The sequence below is a fragment of the Xenopus tropicalis genome, chromosome 5, assembly GCF_000004195.4.
Source record: "Xenopus tropicalis strain Nigerian chromosome 5, UCB_Xtro_10.0, whole genome shotgun sequence".
In the NCBI taxonomy this organism is placed as follows: Eukaryota; Metazoa; Chordata; class Amphibia; order Anura; family Pipidae; genus Xenopus; species Xenopus tropicalis.
The window spans coordinates 86,628,698-86,651,937 of NC_030681.2; the positions used below are offsets into that span (position 1 = coordinate 86,628,698).

The window sequence follows — 23,240 nt, forward strand, 5'->3', positions numbered from 1 at the left end:
TTTTGGGCAGGGCTCTCTTCACCTCTTGTATCTGTTATTGATTGCTTTATATGTTTCTCTGTATGTCCAATGTATCTAACCCACTTATTGTACAGCGTCGCGGAATATGTTGGCGCTTTATAAATAAATGTTAAATGTTAATAAATAGTAGTCGTTTTATACTGTCAAAATAGTTTCAAGTAACAGTCTATATTTCAGCACCCTGGACAGGGGAGGGGGAGAAAACTCGTTGTTTTTGAATTAGGACCCTGAAGAACCCCCAGCTTGGGCACAACATAAAACACGCCCATAAGGCTGTACAGCTAGAGAATCTGTTAGAAAACAGACTTTGGCAGACAAATACTGAGGCGCTTACTGATTCCAGGTTTAGCCGTGCTGACTGTGTGTGAGGGGGTTCATCTCCCATCCTGCCTGTGGCTGCCCTGGTTGCCAGTTAGGGGCAGCAGCAACAGCAGCAGCAGCAGTTCAGAACCACGTTTCGCGGACAGCTCCCAGCGCTGAGCGGTGTTGCGGCTCCAAGGCAAGTTGATCTGAGAGCGATCTGCTTTCCGCAGAATCCCGTGTCCGGCAGATCGTAACCCGGGGAACCGAGTCAGACGGGGGCATGTGAGCAGGGGTAAGGCGCCTTGTTAGTGCATCGGAAACATTCACTTGGGCTCATATTTATTTCACCCGTGATCTTTACCCAAGCAACATGTTTATCTTTCTTATGTCATATTGGGGCTACAGTGTTAAAGATAACCGAGCTTTAGTTTGGAAATGTATTTTTTTAAATAGGAAAACCTTAATAGGTTTGTAAAACAGCTACTACGCCCCCTCTAGTGTTGCTAGACATCTGCTTATTACATAAAAGATTATTTCCTATCTCTTTGACTGATGCAGTTCGTGCTGCTAATATATATTGACATGGAAACGGAAAACATATTGGGAATACTTGCTGAGCAGATACTGCACGGAAATCCACTTTGCTGATCACATTTGTACAAACGGATCTTTTTATCCACTAACATTATTTGGAGAATATGTTGCCTGACCCTATTTCACAATAGCAGGAAAGTTTCAAGTGGGGATTCTTAATACAAGTTTATATTAAGCTTGGAAAACCAAGGGTACTCTGTGGGGAGGTGATGCTTTTGTTAAAGATTATGCAGCAAATGGATCCCTTTCAGCCCACCCTCCATGTTCTCCATGCGGATCTTTAAATGTAAATCTCCCCATGTTGATTCCAACCAATTAACACTTTCATGACAACATTGATGAGATGGGGAGATAATCCTGCTCCAAAAATGTATTTTGTAGATCTCTGTTTACTAGTCAGTTTTCTAATAAGCCCCCAAGTCTCCTGTAAAAGCACTGACCCTTAATTATTTTCAGAAAAAAAGTAAATACAATTGTTTTTCTCATGTGCATTATGGACAGGTCCAGGGTGAATTACATAGCTCATGTCTGAAACTGACAAGGAACTGCTTTTCATATATTTCAAAACTGGTGCTACCTGCCCTGGAAGATCAGGTTTGAACACAGGAAAAGGTGCCATATAAGCATGGCAGTGCCTTAGTGGTCTTGTAGCAATATAGTAAGCCCTCAACTTGTTTGCCCAAATTGTGATTGATTAGCAGTATAAAACTGTTGAAGGAGGGTGGTCTCATAAGATGGTGGTACTGTCACTAGACAAAGTCCGCTCCTCTTTCTTTTGTAGCTATAGAAGAAATCCATTTGAGATAAATATCATACAGCACAACAGTAGTATTTGCAAGAAATGCTCTATATTAAAGTCACTACCTGAGTGTGAGGTGAACAGCCCTAGAAAGCATTGTTTACACAAAGGTGTTCATTTGTAACATATGCTGGCAGTTTTGATAAGAGTTGAGGTGTTTATCAATGGATTTCAAATCAGTCAAAGCATTAAAAACACATTTCACAAATTAACTGTATTTCCTTATCTGTGTTTTCACTGAGCTTTGGAAGCCAGGGGGAGGGCGATGTGTTTTGCATCCTAATACAGGATAATATATGGTGTCTCTAGTCTAAAAGAGTATAAAAATAAACAAAGCATAAATCCTTGAGTGTGTCATTAAACTATCATTGCAGAAGAAATTATTATTAATCATTCCAGGATGCATGGCTGTGATTGTATTCTGTGCAATGATATCTTGGTAAATAATGACCTTTATTTGCGTTTTCCTCTTTTTTTTTTCAACACAAAAATGAGATATTGATCTACCTCAAACTATAGTAGCAATTACTAACATAAAGCACATTCCTTATTGTTTTGTTTAATTACCATGTCCATAAGGAGAATTCTCAGCTGATTTCCTAATTTCAGGTTTCTTGATAGTAAACATAATAATTGATTCCTTTGAAGCTTGCTATGCTGGAGGACATTTTTGGTCCTGCTATGCAGCACTTAAAAAAAATGTATAACTGAACTAGGCTTTTGCTACCTTTGTTAGCTAATGAATTTCCTAATTGCATAAAGAAAGCATCAAAATCTTTTCTCAAAGGACATTAGCCAGACTTTGATGTCAGTGGGCAGTGATCCCTCACAGTGCTTCTGATCTCAGGCAAAAAAGGGACTTCATGCATCTCAGCAGGAACTCTGCTTGGGGCTGTGGTGATGATTATCATTTCAACTGTTAGTATAATGGCTAGCCATACAATGTGCTAGAAATGAATTAATTATTATTTTTCTGTAAATCTACACTCACAACAAACCCCACCCTTAGATACCTCTGGGGTTTTGCAAAGCATATGACTGTAAACATTGACCCTTCTTGAACTATTGTCTTAACAGAGTGATCTAAAATGCAATACATGCGTGTGTTTGTGCAAATGTGCAAAATTATTCATCAGTATATGCACCCCTTTGCGTATGATTACATAAATAAGTTTTTCTATACGTGTAATACGCAAGGGCATATGCATGCATTTATGTGTCTATTTGTATGAACTTATCTATGTGCATTTATATGTGTGTCCCATTTTTATTTGTACAGTGTACCTTAAATTAGTTTGCAAAGGGCATTCAACAAATTCTGCTCAAACTGCAATCTGAATTGTAGATACTGAACATAAATGTGAATAATTTATATAGCGCTGTCAATTGAAAGAGTTTTAAAAATAAAGTGTTGGATTTATATTTTGCTTAGCCACTCAATATGTGCTTTAATACACCTAACATCAAATTACTACTTGAAACTAGTATATTGTATTTACTATCCATGGTTATGACGTACTAGATGGACAGTTCCATAGGGTAAATCAAACTCTTGTTTAATAGTGATGAATGTGACAATGTATTCTGTACAGTAAGTGACCTACACAGAACGGGTCACAGCTGGCTACAGCAGCTGGATATACATTAACTAATAAACGTGTTTTGTTAAACAAATGAAAGACTAATGACTTGAAAGCCCTCGGTGTTTTTGCCTGCAGACTTCCTGTGTTTGGGAAAAAAAATCCCAAGAATCTTTAGTTATAGTTCACAGGTTTAACATCAGGGACATTAGCGCTCCATAAAACAAAAATGGTTTCAGATTTCATGGGCTGCTACTATACAAATATATGAAAAATGCTCCATTATATAACGGTGCTGTAATTGCCAGTATTGCCTGACAGTTCACCTAGCAAAAGTATTCTGGGAGTTACAGTTCTACACCAGTAAGAGCTGCAGTGCATTTTTGTTTTGCTATGCATTGCCCCTCACCATAGAACTCCAGGCTTGAAACTGCATTAAGTACAAACTGACTAGCATCCACTCCTTAGTAATTACAACAAAGCAGCAGGCTGTTGTTTGAACAAAAGTGTTTGTTTTCTTCTGTGCATGCAGTGTATTCAGATGATTAGATAATTGAAATATACTGCCGCAGTGGCCAACCATTGCATCTTACTGTATTCGAGGAAACTAAACAAAAAGTGACACAAGCATTTATTTACTTGTAACTGTCTATCGGGGTTAATAACCAAATGATTGCAGCATGGTCTGGTGTCAAAAGGGAACTGTTAGTAATTCATTGTAGATTTATAACAAGTATTCTGTATCTTCAGGATGCCATTGTGTGCACTAAGGTATAGGATATACTATGATAGAAAGTATCCATGCATCTAAAAAATACAGTGTTTTCTAAATAAAATCATTGCACTTTCAAGCATTACTGGACATTAATTGTTATTTGATATATTACATTTTCGATGATCATATTGCAGTTATTGCACAATGCCTTAAATATGAAACTACAGTAAGGAAGACACCGGTATTCCAGCTCTGCACTTATGACTTTAGAAGTCAGGCTTCTATATAATAAGTGACAATGATTTTAACATGTGTTTGACCAGCTACATCTATATTGTGTCCATATCTGTTTCAGATATTTAACCTGTTACTCTCAAGATGCCCACTCAGGGACAGCTCCAAGAATGGGAGTTGGGGGCAGAGGGAAGAACACTTCTGGGATAAAAATATACATATATACATACATTTCAGAGAACAAGAAGGTCATCCACACGACCTTTAAAAAAGGATTAAGGGCAGAAAAATACATTTACAATTGCAACTGTGTTTAAGAAGGTCTTTGGTTAATAAGTAGTATTTATTTACCTTGAACTACAGAATTACATGACTCAGGTTGAAAAAAAGACAACTATATGTTAGATTCAGTCCTTCAATGTACGTCCTCAGCATCACTGACCCAAACTAGACAAAAAGTAACATATATATAATATAGAATGCAAAGTATAAAGAGCTTAGCATAGACAGTAATAGCTGCAGCTATGTTATATATCCATCTGGGTTCTTGCTTGGGAATTTTATGCTTTCATGAATAAAATGCAAATATGCAAGAAAGGTATATGTAGAGTGCACAATAAGCATGAAATATAGAAGAATGTTAGTTCCGAAATATATTTTAAACTCATGTGTTAGAGTTCATTACATTAATCCAACTTAGAAGGTCCCCAAAATATTGTTTGTTTTACTGTATTGCTGTTAGGATTTAAAAAGATAATCCAGCTGTACTGGATTCCACTTATTTGTCTTTTTTGTTTTTGCTCAAATTTAACTTTCATAAGAAGGGTGAATACATTTCATCAGAATATTGCCTATCTATTGCATTACTGCTTTATATGTATCTCCTTTAGTTGTTTGCCAGCATGTATAGCACCAATAGGGTGTAAAAATTCAAAGTCAAGGTAAAACCATTCATCAGATAAAGTTAACACGAGGGAGCAGTTATATATCCAATGATACTTTGCATTCGGAAGCAGCTGTGGCCCCTTCTTAGTGGGGCCACAGCATAACATATATTGGCAGAACAATACGTAGGGACATGCTAAAATACTGAGGAATTGTCAGATTTGACAGACTCAAAACTACCTTTATCTTAATGCTGTATTACAACTATGCACCCTGGTGGAAAGCTTATATTTCAATAATTCTCTCAAAATGGTAGGATGTCAATTGTTTGGAATTCTTTCAAGATTATTTCTACATCAAAGGTACTGACTATTGCCAATCCCTATTAGCCAAGACCATGGTGGGGCAATTTGTACTCCAATCAGCTGTGCTATATACGAAAGGATTTATGGTAAAATCAGTAGCAATCATGGGCAGTGAAGAAAGAAGTCCTGGAGTGACTTAGCAATAGATGAAAGTCACATGATATTACATCACACAGCATAAACCAGTCGGTATTGATGGAGTAGATCATACAGAGACAGAGCAAAGGAAAAATGAATGAAGAGTTGACTCTACAACCGTAAATTATAGTCTACAAAGTTGAAAATCAGGTTTATGCTGGGTTTTCAGCAACAATTCTGATCAGAGAAATTGGAGAACACTTGTTAAAATAGGTTTTACTTCTACCTAATTAGACTAGCGGCTAGATCTTCCATTTGCAAACTTCTTGAAGTAAAGGTAATATTATAATGATAAAGAAAATGTCAGTAGGAGTGGCCTAAATCTTGTTGATCTGATGGCATCATACGTCATCCCTGTCACTTCTTTTAAATGAATTGCTAATTCAAATCACAACAGGCCCATTTTTGCTTTATTATAGAGGGGATTAGTTCTCTAAATCAAAATACATTTGGAGTTTGGCTTGAATGATGGTTTTTGTCATATCAAATGGACATAGAAGCCAATATACTGTAGGCTAAAATGGTAGGAAATTATTCTATCTCTGCCCATTAAATGGAAAGTGTTTCTCTGAGTTTACTGGCAATATCAGACAAAAAGGTCAATTACACGTAGTAAAGAACAGATGGAGAGAAACATTTAGGAATCCATATTTTCCCTAATCTCCAACAAACATTGCTTTAGACTGTAATTTCTAAACAGTGGCATCAAGCATTTGCTTGCAGCAAAGTGTTATCAGCTCTTCCCTGATTTCTCTGAGCGGTGAGCAATTTCATACATTTGGATTTATTCTTATTTGGAGTAAAATACAGACATTTTTCTTCCCTTCCTCTTCCCTCTTTGCCATCATTGATGGTGGATGGCATCCTAACCAGCTTGTTTTTTTTTGACTCTTGACAAAAGATTTTTTCAAACTGAAAGGATTTTTGATGAGATGAAAGGTTTATTTGTTTAACAAAATGTTCTTTGGCCATTTTAATTTTGCATATTGTTTTGAAACTGTCTGAAAAGGATCATCAGTGACATGGTCCCTGCGGATAATGCCACAACAATGCCTACGGGAAGTCTGCAGAGTACACATTGTGGGTGTAAGTTATCTTGCTATTAGAAGGAATGGAATAATGACTGTGATATGAATTTTTAATTCCATGTGATGTTCAGGGTACGTTTGATATTCAAAAAGCCTCTGTTTTTTTTTAAACAAGAAATGTATTTATGCATAAGCAAAGAGATCATTTATATGCACTGTGTTATTATATTTATATGTTTTATAAGCCCAGCGGTTTTTAGGCAGTGGTATAAATGTAGAGCATAGAAGACAATTATAAATGAATGCAATGTAAAATCAATTTTTGTATTGGTGAACATATGTCTTTCTCAAAATATGTTATTTTTTTTAACCATTTGCAATCAATGCATTCTGTTTACTGGGCATCAGTAAACTGTTATTGAGAATAAATGTAGGAAACTGATAAAGGTAGAAAACAATATTACACGTTTGATGAGGGTAGTGTATTGTATATTTCATGATCCTTCCTCCGCTACCACCCCTGTGAGTGCTTATTTTTATGTTGTTGCAGCAACACATGGAAGTCACATGACATTTTTATTAGGTTGACATAATAGGTAATATTCTGTCTCCCCTAATGTCACAAAAACATGCCCAGCGCATGATAAATGTATTATATAGGTAGCAGTGGAGAACAGGCAATCTATTAGATAAAGGAAGAAAAATACTTTAAAGCTATTAAAAAGCAACATAAATGTGAGCATCATCAGAAGCTTATGAAGTGAGCTGTGTCCACAAAACACATTATCTGTAGTCTATTCTGATACTCCACTACTGCATGTTTATTTTCTGAACTGCACCATAAATGGACCCATGTACAAATGGTTGCATTAATATGTAGCAGAGACCACAATGATTTTGAAACAGCTGAATATTTAGCTAATAGCAATGTATCTCCTTAAATCCTCACTCATAACTTTATCTTGTCTCATTCACCCATTTAAGGGAGATGTCCATCTTTACATTAACTTTTACTATGTTATAGAATGGCCAGTTCTTCAATACTTACTTATTTTTTTATAGTTTTCGATTATGTGCCTACTTGTAACTCTTTAAATGGGGGTTACTGACCCCAGCAACCCATAAACTTTTGCTCTGTGAGGCTACAATTTTTTTGTTATTGTAACTTTGTATTACCTATTTTTCAATTCAGGTCCTCTACTATAAATATATTACCCTCTCATTCAAACCACTCCTTGGTTGTTGAGGAAATTTAAACCCTAGCAACCAGATAACTGCTGAAATTACAAAATGGAGTGTTGCTGAGCAAAACGTGAAATAATTAAAAAAAAAAATCAAATAATAAAAAATAAGACCAATTGCAGATTGTCTCAGAATCTTATACTCTACATCATTCTAAAAGTTAACAAAATAGTTAACAACCCCTTTAAGGCGGCAACCTTTTCTAGAATTTCCTTCAACGTTCCATCAGACTTTGTCCCGAAGACACACAGAGATACTAAGTAGCAGCTAATTGTCACGGCTACAAAAAACGCCAGTAAATACCCTGCCATAGGCAATATTGAGAATTGTCTCTGCTAAAACACACATAGAGACAGTTATCAGTAAATTAACAGCATTTTTGTTTTTGTAGCCGTGACAAGTAGCTCTGTGTGTCTCCAAGCTTAAACACACATTTCTGTAGAAAAGCTAGTTCTTCTTTCTCTTCTATATAACTTATATAGTCTATAAACTGGTGCCTCTTTACCACTGATCTTACTGATCCCATGCTTTGCACTTTATAATCCTTTCTTCTTTAAATTGTAAGCACATTGCCCACTTTACCTCTTGAATCTGTCAACATTTCAGTCTGGTGAGTCTTGATTTCAGGACAAATAACCGAGATAATATTTCTGCTAATTGCTTCTCGTCCGTGTCTTCTAACTGGCACAACTCAAGCTAGTATTCACTGAAATGGAAATAGTATTGAAATTATTTACCTTCACTTGGGAATCCTGTTAACTGAGAAAGAAAAACAGACCTGAAGTTCCTCTCCTACTTATTTAAATAACAATGTCTCTGTAGAAGAAGTCAGTTTAGTATTCGTTAGTTACTCATTTTCCTAGCAGAGCTGCATATTTATGTACCTAATATTTTCCCAGTATATTATGTTCTGATTCTACTGTTACCATTATCCACATCATTTTACTGGGAATATCAGGAAGACCTAAAGGAGAGCAAACAAAGAGACTTACATACTTCAGACTTTATTACATCTGGGGTGCCTATAAAGTTATGTGATAAGTATCTGTATGTTTTATTGTTGCTGTTTTGGTCAGCAGTAGTTATATATCAGTTAGTCCTAGGTCATGTAATCTTCTATGTCTTTAACAATTCAACATCTGGAAGTCATAGGAATGAGAATTAGAGATACGGGCAACCAAAATGCAGTGCTTTGACAACTGGTAGGTTTAACTTTCTTTTTTTTTTTACGTATAGATGCAAAAGTTGAAAGAAGGTCAGCCCATATGGCTGAAGGGTATAGATAGGATTTGCCAACACAGGCACTTTTAACTCTGTGGGTAGGCTTATTGTGATCTGTGTGTCTGTGGTAATATTATTAAACTAAATGCATTTCTCTAAATCCACATAATGTGCAGATAAATACATTCAATAGAAAATGTATGTATTATTGCTTACCCTTTAAAGTTAAAGTTTGTGATGGAATATCATAGTCTTGATGTTGATGCAAAATGCACCCTAAATTTAAATATATTTACAGTCTCTCCACTCCTATAAATATGTTAAACTTGTCTATTGTCCTTAATTATGCAAGTGCTGCTCTGGTATATATATATATATATATATATATATATATATATATATATATATATATATATATATATATATATATATATATATATATATATATATATCATGATATATGATGCCTCTTAAACAGAGCTATTACACTGAATACCAAAAGATATCACAGAACTCAGTAGTAAATAGTATATTCAATACAGCAGATAATTATCAGAGTACTTGGGTGAACAATCAGAGAAAGCACAGGCTACCCAAAGGCCTTATCACTTGGGTCTATTTACTGGTTACATGAGTTCTTACTTACTGCCTCCTGATTTGCTTCTTGGCACAGCTAATGCTAAGTGGTGATAAAAAAAAAACCTGAAGGATCACACTAAGTAGGTTGTCCCCTTCAGTTTTGGGCTGGGCATCCTTGGGACCACTAGAGAACTTGATATTATGGAACCTCCCCTACAAATATTAGACATAGTGCTACATGATATGGCTATTAAGACCTATGGTAAAATTAGATATAACTAATAGATATTTTCCTAGGCTAGAGCCAAGCAATAAATAATTGTGTGATAAAATGCTCACTCAAACAAAAAGTAAATATGTTCCAGTAAAAAAACAAATTGCAGCCACCAGCATTTTTAATAAACTCTGACAAGAAACCACTATATCTCACTAAATATTTTTTTTTATCTGCAAGGATGTAGGACAGGAATGGGGGATACATTTATCCCCTCCTTCCTCAACCTGAATTTAGGGGGGAGATCCATATCTTTGCAAATATGGGGAGCAGATTGTTGCTGTTATTAACTCCAATGAGCTTACTAGTGAGGATTACTAGTGAGTGCAATGAAAAGATTTTTGGATATATTAATACCAGGGATTAATAAGCAAATACACACTAAAATGTATTGTAAAAAAAGCAGTGCTAATACTCTATTACCTGCCTACTCTTGCCACCCAAATGGCCTTATACATGGTTTGCCCCTTGGATGGAACTGCTCAACCAATTCAGAATATTTAAAACATGCTCAGGATATGAACACAAGATTTTTATATAGTATAGAGTCAAATTTATAATGAGAGCATTTCAATGGGCTCCCATTACTGACAATTTCTCTTATTTCAATATACAGCAAACAATTACTTAAAAAAATCTAATCTATATTCTGATGAATTTTTGTCTGATGAGTTTGCAATATCCCTATACTCATGGAGATGTGTTGGCACCTAGCAACCTAGCATGTTTCAGGGTAAACCTAACAAGAAAAACAGACATGTTTAGTCCACCAGGGTGCTATAAATGTAGTAGTAGGCAATATATCACCTGTGAACATATTAAAGTATCTAAGACCTTTAGTTCCATAGTTTCAGGCAACACTTACCAGATCAACAGCAATAAAAAAGCAATATGTTGGCTGCACAATGAGATCGGGAGAATGAGGCAAGACCCTACCCTGAAAAAAAACAAAATAACAGAGGTAACAGTAATATAACTAGATATTTTTCTGTTGGCAATATTAGTAATATAGGACAATTCTTAATACCGGTTATTGGAAAAGTAAGATTAGGTTATTGTTTAGGAAGGAAGTGTTGTGAATCTTCTATTTATGTACATGCATACCATTTGGCTTAAATTACTCTTTTGATATAACTTGTTATACCAGTTGCACCAGTTATTTATTTGATGAGAAAAAGTTAAAACAATGTAACCCTGCAATATGTATGTACAACAATCAAACTACCCCTACAGCTGGTGTGTGGAGTTTGAGGTTTTAAAAACTGTATGTGGATCTACAGTTCCTTACTGCCTTAAAACACATAAGTAATAATCCTTGCTATTTCAAATCAAACTAGTAAAGGGGCACCTATTTTCTTAAACCAATAAACAATGTGTCAGTGCAACATACTCAGTAAATTGGTTTCGTGAAACCTTAGGTCCAGTGCTTAAATCAGGGTGAAAAAAGTGGAGGAATGCCAAAAACAAGCCCCACCCATATTTATAAGTCCCACCCACTTCTACAATAGGACCTAAGGGCACTTACTGGTTTCACCCACTTTAAAAAGTCATTTTGCTATTAACATATTGTCTGAACAGTTTGATGCCCAATATGCATACATTTACCAAAGTATGTGGCATGTGGGGCCCCTAAAATGAAAAGTGCATATGAGTTTTCTTGGTTGGCAGTTCAGCTTCTGGAAACAAAGCTCTCTGCCTGCATAAGGCTGGGGACACAACCCCCAGACTATTCTATTACTGTTAGAAATCTATTTAACTTTATATAACAATTAACTATATGACTTAACAGTATAACCTCTAGCCACTAACAGGTTAGGGTAAAGGTTTAAATATAAAACTGGATGAATGTGGAGTGAGGTGGTATTGGGGAGGACTGAGGATATTTTAACTTATACAGATTAGTGGCTTGGTTTTTTCTTTTTTGTTTTTTCCAAAGTGTAAGTTGCATTACAGCCACTTAGGGATTGGATAGACTGGAAGGAAGTTTAAGTTTACTCTCAAGCCTATCCACAGATGGAGAGTGTGTTGTGTGTTCTGTATTTATTTTTTTTATTTTCGCATTATTATGGTGTAAAAAAGTAACCTTTGTGAGAAGTGAATGCTTGGGTTGCCACCTGGCTGGTAAAAATCATGCTGACACCCCATATTGCTTATAGAGAAGAAAAATAACATACAGTAAATAGTATTTTTCCATAGAAAAGTTGGTAACCCTAGAGAAAGCTCCCAGAGACATATGCATATAAGCCATGATCAACTTCATTTTAGTTATTGCAATGCATTATTAATAGTCTCCTGGGTATGTATAACATCTCTTTGACCTCTCTTTCTTGTTAAATTCCATAGATACAATATAAATCTTTTTTTAATAAAGATTACTGCCATTGATTAAGCAGTACTTACAGGGCTTGCTTTGGGCATTGCGCCTGCACACACTATTTTATGCCAGTAGAACTGCATACTGAAGTGCATTTAAAGGACAAAATTACTTTGCTAGCAACTACACTAGAATTGTGGGAGAAAATGCTTTGGGATAATAGATTTTGATACTATTCACATTAGCAAAAAGCCCTATGATCATAAGGTACATTCCTTTATTTTCTTAATGTACATTTTCCTAAATGAATATAATTGTATAGTTCCCCCAAAACAACAAGTAACAAGAGTAGTTATACATTGTACTATGTGTTTGTCTCATTTTTCTCTAAATCAACTTTGCAAGCATAGTATGATAGCAGATCCTAAGGCTGTTCTTATGCCTTCCACAGATCATTAAAAAGGTATTAATACCTAACAGAATTCTTCTGCTAAGCCCTAATGCATTTCTATTTATTGAACTGATAAATAACCCTCAACTTATGAACTGAAAGTGGAAAAAAATCACCCAGTGAGCATCTACATTCTACATCTGCAGAGCTTTACGACAAAACAATTAATACTGATGTTTTTTTCTGAATGTGCTTTACAGATCACCAGCACTAACACATATTGGATAGTTTCTGCTATCACTGCTTTGACAAGGCTGTACAAATAGGAAGAATATATATTAAGCTATTTCTTAATAAATTCATATCCATTCCATAGATTCTTCTTAGTCAAGTAGTTAATTTGCTCTAGTCTCTAAATTAATATAGTCAGCATAAAACATTTTTCGTCAGATTTTTAGGTATTGAGAAAAAGACATTTTTATTTTTCAAAAATGTATGTAAAATTGAATAAAGCAGATATAGTTATCCCTTATATCAACATCAGTGTCATATAGATCTTGTTAAAATGATGATGTATAGGTATTTGACATCTTGAGCATGTATAAATGCCACTGATAATACATAAAAGGCCACAGGTACCTCCTTCGCCATGTCATAGCCCCACCCCCCTGATGCCATAACCACACCTTTGAGACAACACCTGTCACAATGTCACCCACCAACCGCCCTGGACTTCCAAGCCACAAAAGGTGGCACTCCTAAACTAAACATTTTCAAAGACATCATTATGTGTGTGTGTATATATATATATATATATATGTGTGTGTGTGTATGTATATATATATATATATATATATATATATATGCAGTTCTCATAAAATCATTTGCTCCCTGCTCATTGGATTTTACATGTAATAATTACATAATAATGAAATACTGTCCTCTTGTGAATTGTAATTTGACATGCCTTATATTATACGGAATTATATCATTAATTTATTACATCTTAAGGGGAAAGAAATATTATTAAGGAAACAATTTACCTTTTCACTGAAGGGAGATGCATGCTTTGCTGATTCCTCATAGGTCAATCTCTATTTAATTGTCTTAAGTACTTTGTTTAACACCTGCAGTCAATAAAAGCATCCCCATGTTTCCATGTTTCAAATGAATTAGTAATTAAGTAGCCACTGATGTTAATTTCACAGTTTAGGACTGTTATTGTAAAATGTATCCATTTTCCATGATATGTGATCCTTCTCCCTACCAATGAGCTTGCCTTTGGCAATAGCTGTTCCTGAAATAAATTGTTTTCTTCTACCTGATGAGGTTACATTTAATTTATTCATATTTAAAGATACATCTCTTTCTGAGAAAATAACTCTTCTTTTATATAACTTCTTCAGTTATATATTAAAATGGAGGAGTCTATCCAAAGACATATAACATTGTACATTTGATCTTTGCTGTGTACAGATAACCCCCAAGATACATTGATGCAGAAAACAGCACTATTAATTATTCCATTACTCCATTATTTGACAGTCATGTATTGGTATTGTCTGCAAAAATTAGAATCTGCCTTCCACACCAACTGACCAGAGACCAAAGTGGAGTGAGAGATAGCAAGAGTGAGTTAATTTCCCAGGAGAGTATTGTAGGAGCAACAGAATATTGAAGACAAAGAACAGATGAGAAGCACTTTGATTAAGGGGATACCACTTTATGAAACATTTAACTTTAAGCACCAAAACCATGACTTATTGGTATTGTCGCACAAAAGCCAGCATAAAAAAAACCCCAAAAACCTCCAAAACCACTAAGCAAAGAAAGATCTTCTAATTGTAAAAGGGACATCTGCCATTGACTTCTAAATGATCTCAAAAGGTTTTAGCTGGAGTATTTCCAGATTCGAAATTGTCACAGTTTAGTAAATGCTCCCTCACATGTGGCAAAAACCTTTAGGTATTCAAGTTGTAGGACCCGGACTGTAAAAAGAAAACATCACTAAACATCACTAAATCATCAAGTTGTTGTGTAGTGACATATACCTGTGTAATTGTAAGAAACTGCTGCATGCTAAAGTATTGATATATAACTAGAGAGACCTTATTTGGTATCATACAACAGGGTTCAGTAATAGCACTTACATACATTTAAAAAGGCTAATTATTTTTTTCAGAATCCTCTTATTAATTCAAGGGTTTTACAAGTTTAACAAGTCCTGAATGTAACCAATACTTGGTTGGAGTAGCCTGGCTAATGGTTGTAAAATTTCAGATGAAGATACGGTAAAACACATCATTAAAACAGTGGGAGCAAAGGAAAGAGTCTAGAGGAACATATGAGGATGATTTATATCAGGGATTCTCAAACTACGGCCGGAGGGCGCAATGGGGAGCGGGGGAGCAGGGAGCTGGAGGACACAGTGGGGAGCAGAAAGTGGGAGGATGCAGCGGGGGAACACGGAGCAGGAGGATGCAGCGGTGAGCAGGGGAGCATGGAGCCGGAGGGTGAAATTAGAAGGGGGGAGCAGGGAGCTGCAGGACACAGCGGGGAACAGGGAGCGGGGGACACGGGGGGGCATAGTTTGAGGACTACAGTCTGGCCCCCCAACAGTCTGAGGGACTATGAACTGGCCCCATATTTAAAAGGTTTTAGGACCCTTGGTTTATATGCTTTTGTTTAACCTACAACAATAAACAGTGTAATTGGCAACAGTAGAAAGGTGCTTTATGTCTTTTCATCCTTTACTGCTGGGTATCTTCACAATACATTATCTTTAAATTAAAAATAGGAAAGGTCTTATTTGGGGTTGGATTCCTCCATCTATGAATTTGTCATTTCAAAGGTCTGACTTTCAAAACAGCAGACACATTTGCCTTTTGGGAGTTTTAATTACAAGAAAAAAGCAAAAATGTCTATAATTTTCCCATTCCCAGACCATATGTTTCAACAAAGCAAAACATGTAAATTATGCTAAAAGTAAAACCAATTTATTTTAAATTATTTCCTTGATCATTTTGCCTGTTGCACTTCTTACAATGCTAACTAGATCCCATGTAGCAGTAATTAGTAGTGCTTATTTACAGGTTGCATTTTGTACAGTTGCTTTATGATTCAGAAACAGCTAATCATAGCCTAGGTACTGTAATTCTACCAGCAGGGGCAGCATGAATTATGAGGAGCCACCCATGGTGTGATCATTTCACAGACATTAGAAGGTAATTAAATATGTAATTTCCAACACCCTTTTAGTACAGGTTGAAAATGAACCTAAAAGGTCTATATTTTACATCTTATAATCAATCTTAGGGAGCTACTGTATAAAACAGAGTCAATGTACATATAGAGTAGAATATCCACTTACTAGTATTGTCCATCACCTTTGCCTTTTTCCTGTTAAACATATCATTTTCATTTTAATCACCTTGGCACCTTATTGTGTGGAATCACTTCAGTTAAATGCATAACAAACCAGGAAGGCAGTTCACAAATGAATTGCACTTTTCATTTTTAGGCATATTAATTGAGAAGGGTATTTTCTGTGGAAAACAAAGCCTCTATTTATTTTTTTGTTACCTGTATCAAGAGGGTCACATCTGGCTTGCTCCTCACTCAATTCTTTAGTGCTCACTCAGTAAAGTAGTAGGGCAATTATTTGCCCACTTATTTCATAAATAAAGAAACATCTGTTCAGTCATATTAATTCATTCATATCAAGCTATCATTATAACGTTCTCATAACATGTAATTGCAGACAATCTCTACTGCCATCAAGTGACCACTCCTTAACTTAATAAAATGGAATGATTAAAATGCCAGGAGAACAGGTCCAAAAGTAAATCAAGTGAAAAGAGGCCCAGGTGCACTGCCCTAAACCTGCAGCTAATGAATCCAATCAAGGAGCAGTCTTCCAAAACATACATGCAAGTATAAAATAAAATCTACTTGGTTTTTACACCCTTGCTTTGGAAGACTGCTCATTGAGTGCCTGCTCTACATCTATACATTTGGATTAGGTAATCTATGCTTAGAACCTTTTTGCCTATGCCTACACATATATGTATGTATTAATATATGTGGTGCCTGCCATAACTCTTTATCACTGAACAAAAAAATAATGCTGAAGGCAGGACCCAAAAATGGGTAAATGGGTACTACAAAAATTCACAAGCCACCAATGCTATAAAGTAAAAATGAATGCTCAAGCTCTATACTCTTGTACTCCGCATCATTAGGTATTAAAACAATAACTTACCATCATCAAACATTACAGTTAATATAAATATCCCCTACAGAACTTGAGGCTATACAATTCTGACTTACTACTGATACTTTATTACTAGATGGTAAATATTACCTTTCAAAAACAAAGCGTGGCCATGGAGGTGAAATTTATTATGAACTTGCAAGAAATTTATGGACGTCAATTTGGTGGGTTCAGGGAACAGAGTTAGTATTCCCCTGTAGAGGAAAGATTGTGCAGCCAACACTAGTTTGCAAGCCATGTCCTCCCATCTGAAACATCTTTTACATAATATTCCTGTAGGCCAATGTTTATACCTGAGACGTTTATGCTCTAAGTTTCAAGATTTTGTTACTGAAGCTTGTCAGGTCAGAGGTAGGTTGCTGTCAAGGGGATACAAGATGCAATCTCTTGTTTTACTTCCATTCTACCAAGGGTCACAATGAACTTCAGGGCTTATTTATCAGTTTTCGAGTTTCTGAATTCAAATTTATTTTTCTAAATAGAATAAACTCGCGTATTAAATGGTCACTTATTTATTAATAAGGAAAACTCAAAAAAATTGCGTTTGAGAATATGGCTTGACTTTGCCTAGAACTACTCCCATTGACGTCTATAGAAATGTGCAAGCTTTTACATGGCAAATTTTTGCATTCCAATTTTTGGGTTTTTTGCACAAGTTTTCGAAGCATAGCCCGAATTTAAGTATTTTAAGTGCACAAAAACTCGAATCGAGAAAAAAAATCCAACTTAATAAATCATTCCCAGAGAGTCACATTTCAGTCTAAGGCACCTTTATTATTAGGAAATATTTTCCAATACTACAGACAGATGCAAAACTTACCACATAACAACATTTTGGAATTAGGTTGCAGGTTTATAACCAGAAAGGGTTGTACACTATGAAAAAACCTATTGGAAACAGGATTGTTCAGGTGGAGATAGATGTTGTATAATCTGCCCGATGTTTGTGTAGGTAATTCCTCCATGTCATCTGTTACAAAGTTACAAGTTGTATTTGAACGAACAGTATGTGAATTATGACAAAAGATATGTCATATACTTAATTACATGTACATGTTATATGCTGTGTGTAGGACTGACCTCAATGAAACTAAAACAATGTATCCAACAATGCATCTGGTATCAGAGTATGTAAAGAAACCAGTAATTGAGACACTTTATTCATGTGCCCTGGGGGATCTTAAATATTTCATCTGAATCTGGAATGTTCAATCATTTTTAACTTTTTAATAAAATGATGCCCTGAATTGCATTTAAATTGCACATTGGCAAGAAACCCTTAAGGCTTCTAAAATATTGATATTTATATATATATAAAGATATATATATTTTTTTACTTTTATTCATTGGTGGCCTTGTGGATTCTTGTAGTACCCTTTTTGGCTAATGGTGGTTTTCTGCTTCCCTATGCTGAGGGCCTCCGACTGGTTAGTTTTACTTAAACCCTAGTGGCCTATCCTCTTTGTACTGTCAAAAGAGTACCAATGAAGACCATGGCATACAGTACAACTGTTTGAGGACATTTCCAGATACATACTAAAACAGCTAAAACATCTTAAAATCTTTATTTGATTACTGTCAGGAATTCTCTGGTCTAGTAATAGCCAGGAGTGCTGCTTCTCCTTCCATGTTAAACCACAGTAGGCAGTGTGGCTTTGGCCTGGTGGCATATAGCAGTGACTTTTCCCCGTCTCTGTTTTTCATTTTCCTAATGAAAACACACTTCATTGATCAGCTGGTTATAGCTGGCCCACCTACCAGTCCTTCCTTGGTTTCGCTCCCAGCAGCTGCCTAGTCTACTGCCACATCCCTGGCAGTAGCTGACCTGTCCTGTTTTAGTAACACAGTTTGGACCTTTACCCGCACACCCTCAGCTCTCCAATCAGTACTCACCGCCCGGTGCACAATGCTCAGAGGGATCGGCACCCTCTCCACAGACTCCAAACGAACATAAAGCAACGGCACTCAAGGGCTTCATGCAGGGCTCTGCCCTTAAAATTCTTTATTGCGGAACATGCAACGCTTCGAGGCTAAGACCGCCCCTTTGCTTGACAAAGGGGCGGTCTTAGTCTCGAAACGTTGCATGTTCCGCAATAAAGAATTTTAAGGGCAGAGCCCTGCATGAAGCCCTTGAGTGCTGTCCTGTTTTAGTACCAGCTCCCCAGCTGCAACTACCATGTCCTGCTCCAGTGCTAGAACCCCAGTAGCGACATTCCTATTATGTGAAGGCATCAGAGCCTGCTGCTGCTATGAAGGACCCTCAGCCTTCTGCATCTGAGAAGGCACCTGGGCCTGCTGCTCCTGTGAAGGCACATGAGCATGCTTCCTTCAGACTCCAAGCCTGTAGTTCTGCCACCACCCTCTTAGTCTGCAGTCCTGCCATCAGCCTCTGAACCTGAAGTCCTGCAAATCGTTCCTGTACTTTGCCCTGGCCTATGGGCCTAAGGACTGCCTTTGGACCTCAGGACCTGTCTGCCTCTGGCCCTGGGGTCTGACCTACTACTACAGTAGTAGTTACTATAGTCTGTTGTCATCATTCTGCTGCATGGTGCACCAATCACTCTGCCATTGACTCTGGTCTTGTCATTGACCCGGCCTAGGTGGTCCTTCAGCTCTTTTTGCTGATCCGGGTGGCACTCCTGCTTATCAAATGAATGCTCCTACTGAAGCTCTTATTGGTCCTCCAGCTCTTGCTGCCAATCCATGCAGTCCTCCTTCTCCTGCTGTTGATCCAAGTGGCCCTACTGTTGTCCCTGGCAGTCCACCTGGATCCTACTGGTCTAGCTGCCACACCTCCTGACCCTGGTTACCCATCAGTCCTGGTACTCGATCTTGGTGGCCTGTCTACTCTGGCACCTGATCCTTGTGGCCTGCATGATGACTCCCCTGCCAACTTTATTAAAAAAATATTAACTTATGATTTATATATCACCAAGAGGGCAATTTTGAAGCTATCCAGCTGCACTTGGTCCTCTGCTGTTCTCCCTGTACACTCTCTCTAGGAGACCTTATTTCTTCTTTTGGTCTTAAATATCACTTATATACAGATGACATCCAGATATATTTAGACACCCCTGCACTAACCTCTGATGTTCAAACCCGGATTGCCAACTGCCTCCTGGCTATCTCCTCCTGGATGAACCAACGCCACCTTAAACTTCACCTAGCTAAAACAGAGCTCATGGTCTTCCCGCCTAATCCTAGCCCTTCTCCTCCTTTCCAAAACCTGCCACCTTTTCCTCTGCAATATTGCCAAGATACGCCCCTTCCTTTCACAAGTAACAGCTAAAACACTAATCCATGCCCTTATCCTTTCCCGCTTAGATTACTGCATTACTGCTATCTCCTACAAACCGGCCTCCCAGACTCCCACCTATCTCCCCTGCAATAAATCTTAAACTCTACTGCCAGGATCCTCCTGCTCTCTCCTAAGAGGGAACCTGCTCAGCCTCACTTAAGCTCTCTAGCATGGCTGCCTGTTAAGCAAAGGATAGCATACAAAATCTTTCTGCTAACATTCAAAGCCCTTCACTCCTCTGCTCCTCACTACATTTTTTCACTGGTCTCGCTGCACGTTCCTGGTCATCTCCTCCGCTCCTCTAAGAGCCTCCGTCTTTTTACACCATCCACACCCACTGCGCTTTCTGGTCTTAAACCTTTCTATCTCACTGCTCCTTACCTCTGGAACTCTATCCCTGAATCCCTCTGTAGGGAACACTACCTTCTGGAGCACTAAAACATTATTTTGCCCAGTCCTGCGCTTAAGGGCAAATGCCCATACCTGGTGCACTCTTACCTTCCAATTTGTGCCTGTATCTTACCAAACCACTTAGATTGTAAGCTCTATGAGGCAGGGACCTCCTTCCTACTGTGTCTCTTACCACATGGCACTTATTCCCTGTGTATTTATACTTATTTATTGTATTTATTAGAACACTTGTCCACCCTGTGTGTATTTCTGTATATTGTAAGATTGTACAGCGCTGCCTACCCTTGTGGTGCTTTATAAATAAGGTTATACATACATACATGCATACTTAATTTGTTTCTGTCCTAAGTCCTGATCCATGTTACCTAATATTCTGGCTCCCTAGTTTTTGACCCCTGAGCTGTTTTTTGGATTTTTGTTTGTATGCACCTGCCCTGATCTTCTGCCTGCCTCACAGACTTGTGCATTCCTAGACCATTGCCTGTACTTTGACTAGAACCTGCCCAGAGCATCCTTGATCTTCCTTTCTCTTTGTTTTAATATGAAAACATTTTGTTTTGAACTTCACATTGCCTCCAGTATTCAGGCAATTGATATGTCTGGTCAAGGTTAAACAGCATGCAGTCTCCTGTCAACCAGTTCAGCTAGCCTTTCTGAAAAGCATCCAGAGCAGGCACTATTGGCAGTTACCAAAAGTTGATAAATAAATATCATTATGGATGGGACTACTAAACTTTATTCAGTTACTAGGAAAAAAGATCAACCTGTGCACCAAAGAACTAATTCATCTGAGACCATGGAAGCACCACAATAAGGGTCAAGAAATGACAAGTGATAAGCTTATTTAGTACATTAATGTGTAGTCTTCAAACTGCAGAAGTAGGAATTTTTTTCGTAATTAAGCTTGGTGGCCACATTTAACATTTTTTACATGTGAGTTCCGACTGTTAGTGAAAGGCCAGGTATTTTCAAGACATCTGTTGCCTGCATGGGACAAATCTCCTTGTGTGTCATTGCCCTAAACATAGCAGATAGGTTGTTCTCATTGGCATTTTCCTGCCACAGACCTCATACAGTCATTATGAAATTTTTTAAGAAAGCAATTACGCTATATCTAGTTTGGAGTGATAACAGTGTTGTAAAGGCTGGTTTCTATAAAGCCTGGAGCATATGTAGTAATACCATTTCAAGGCTTATAGAAGTTTCTCTGCTGTTAGTTTGTACATTATACCAACCTTGTGGCCAGTATACCATTTTCAAGAATTTAGTAGCATGTCTTGCCTTCAACGTGGCAGATTTCACAACCTTTTAATAATTATTAAAATTGGCAAGGCAGTGTTTGACTGATAAATAATTATAATTATCTTGTATTGAATGGCTAATCTAGCAGAGAGTGTTTGGCTTATGAATTGTCTACCATTAATTTCAGGAAATAGGTAGTTTAAGGAATTAGGCACACTGTGTATAGCATTACGTGCAGTTTTCCTGCACACATGGTATAATGTTGCTTTTAAAGCCCCTGGATACCTGGCAGGGTATCACCATTTAATAGATAGTAAAGGTATCATGTTGTAAAGGGCAATGTAGCCTGTTGTACACATGTGATCAAAGAGATATCCAATATTTTGAAGCTCAACACCTTCCATTGTCAGGAAACCTAATGGTATAACAAAAAGTACGCTTAGCTAGGTAGGACTGTTATGATCATGGTTGCAAAAGCAGAAATGAGTGCAGAGAGACTGTATATAATTAACGTAAAACTGTTATTTTAGCTTTTTAATAAGGCTTAGTAATACATCCGCCTTGAGTTAACACGCTGTTGGCAGAAGGCTTGTTATTAGAGCATCCAGGGAGAAAGTCTAAGATACTTTTTGTTCTTGTAAGGCTGCCAATATTGACTGTCAAAAAGATGTGCAAGAAACGAAGAATCCCTATTCAATAAACCTGAAATGAATGTCAATGTAAGATGAGTGCCTTGAGCTCTTTATTTCCAAGGAAACACATAAGTCTCTCTCATTGGTATGACGTTCTATAATTACTGTACCTGAGCCAGCAGCAGGATTTTTCTGCTACTTTTAATTAAAGGTGTCAGATTGATATTTTTAACCAACTCATTCATGCTTTTGATCAACTAGGGGCAGTTATGTGGGGATGTAATACTGATATGGTTTCTGTAATAGATCTGAGCTATGCTCTTCCACAATATAAGAGCTTCTGAATAGCATTCGGGCATGTAAATATTTTTTTCCTTAGGGAAGAGCCCACTTTTCTATGTGTAAAAATATTATTCAATATGTAAATTTTTGCTCAGTTTCTCTGCATAGTTGATATTAAGGAAAATAAAAGTGTGATAATGTTTAAGTAGCGACATTTTGTCATTGGGAATATACCTAAAGCCAGAAATAGATGAGGAAATGAATTCTCATCCTTCCATTTTGGATTCATGCAACAAACTCAAGTGTAAATGATCCATACGTTACCTATAGATACAGAGGCACTCATGAGCAGGGTGACATTTAATTATGTCCTATGAGAAACAACAGAAGGGATTATTTCCCCAGTGTATTGGATATGC

General features: G+C 37.0%; 1 protein-coding gene across 1 annotated transcript in view; it reads left to right on the top strand.

The window, feature by feature from the left end:
- The first annotated feature begins 328 nt into the window (after window positions 1-328).
- cnr1 (cannabinoid receptor 1 (brain)) overlaps window positions 329-23,240 on the top strand; it is a 48,167-nt gene continuing 25,255 nt past the window's right edge. Inside the window, exon 1 of the mRNA XM_002940912.5 lies at window positions 329-616. The gene's annotated coding sequence lies outside the window, so the exon portion shown is untranslated. The remainder of the gene's footprint in view (window positions 617-23,240) is intronic.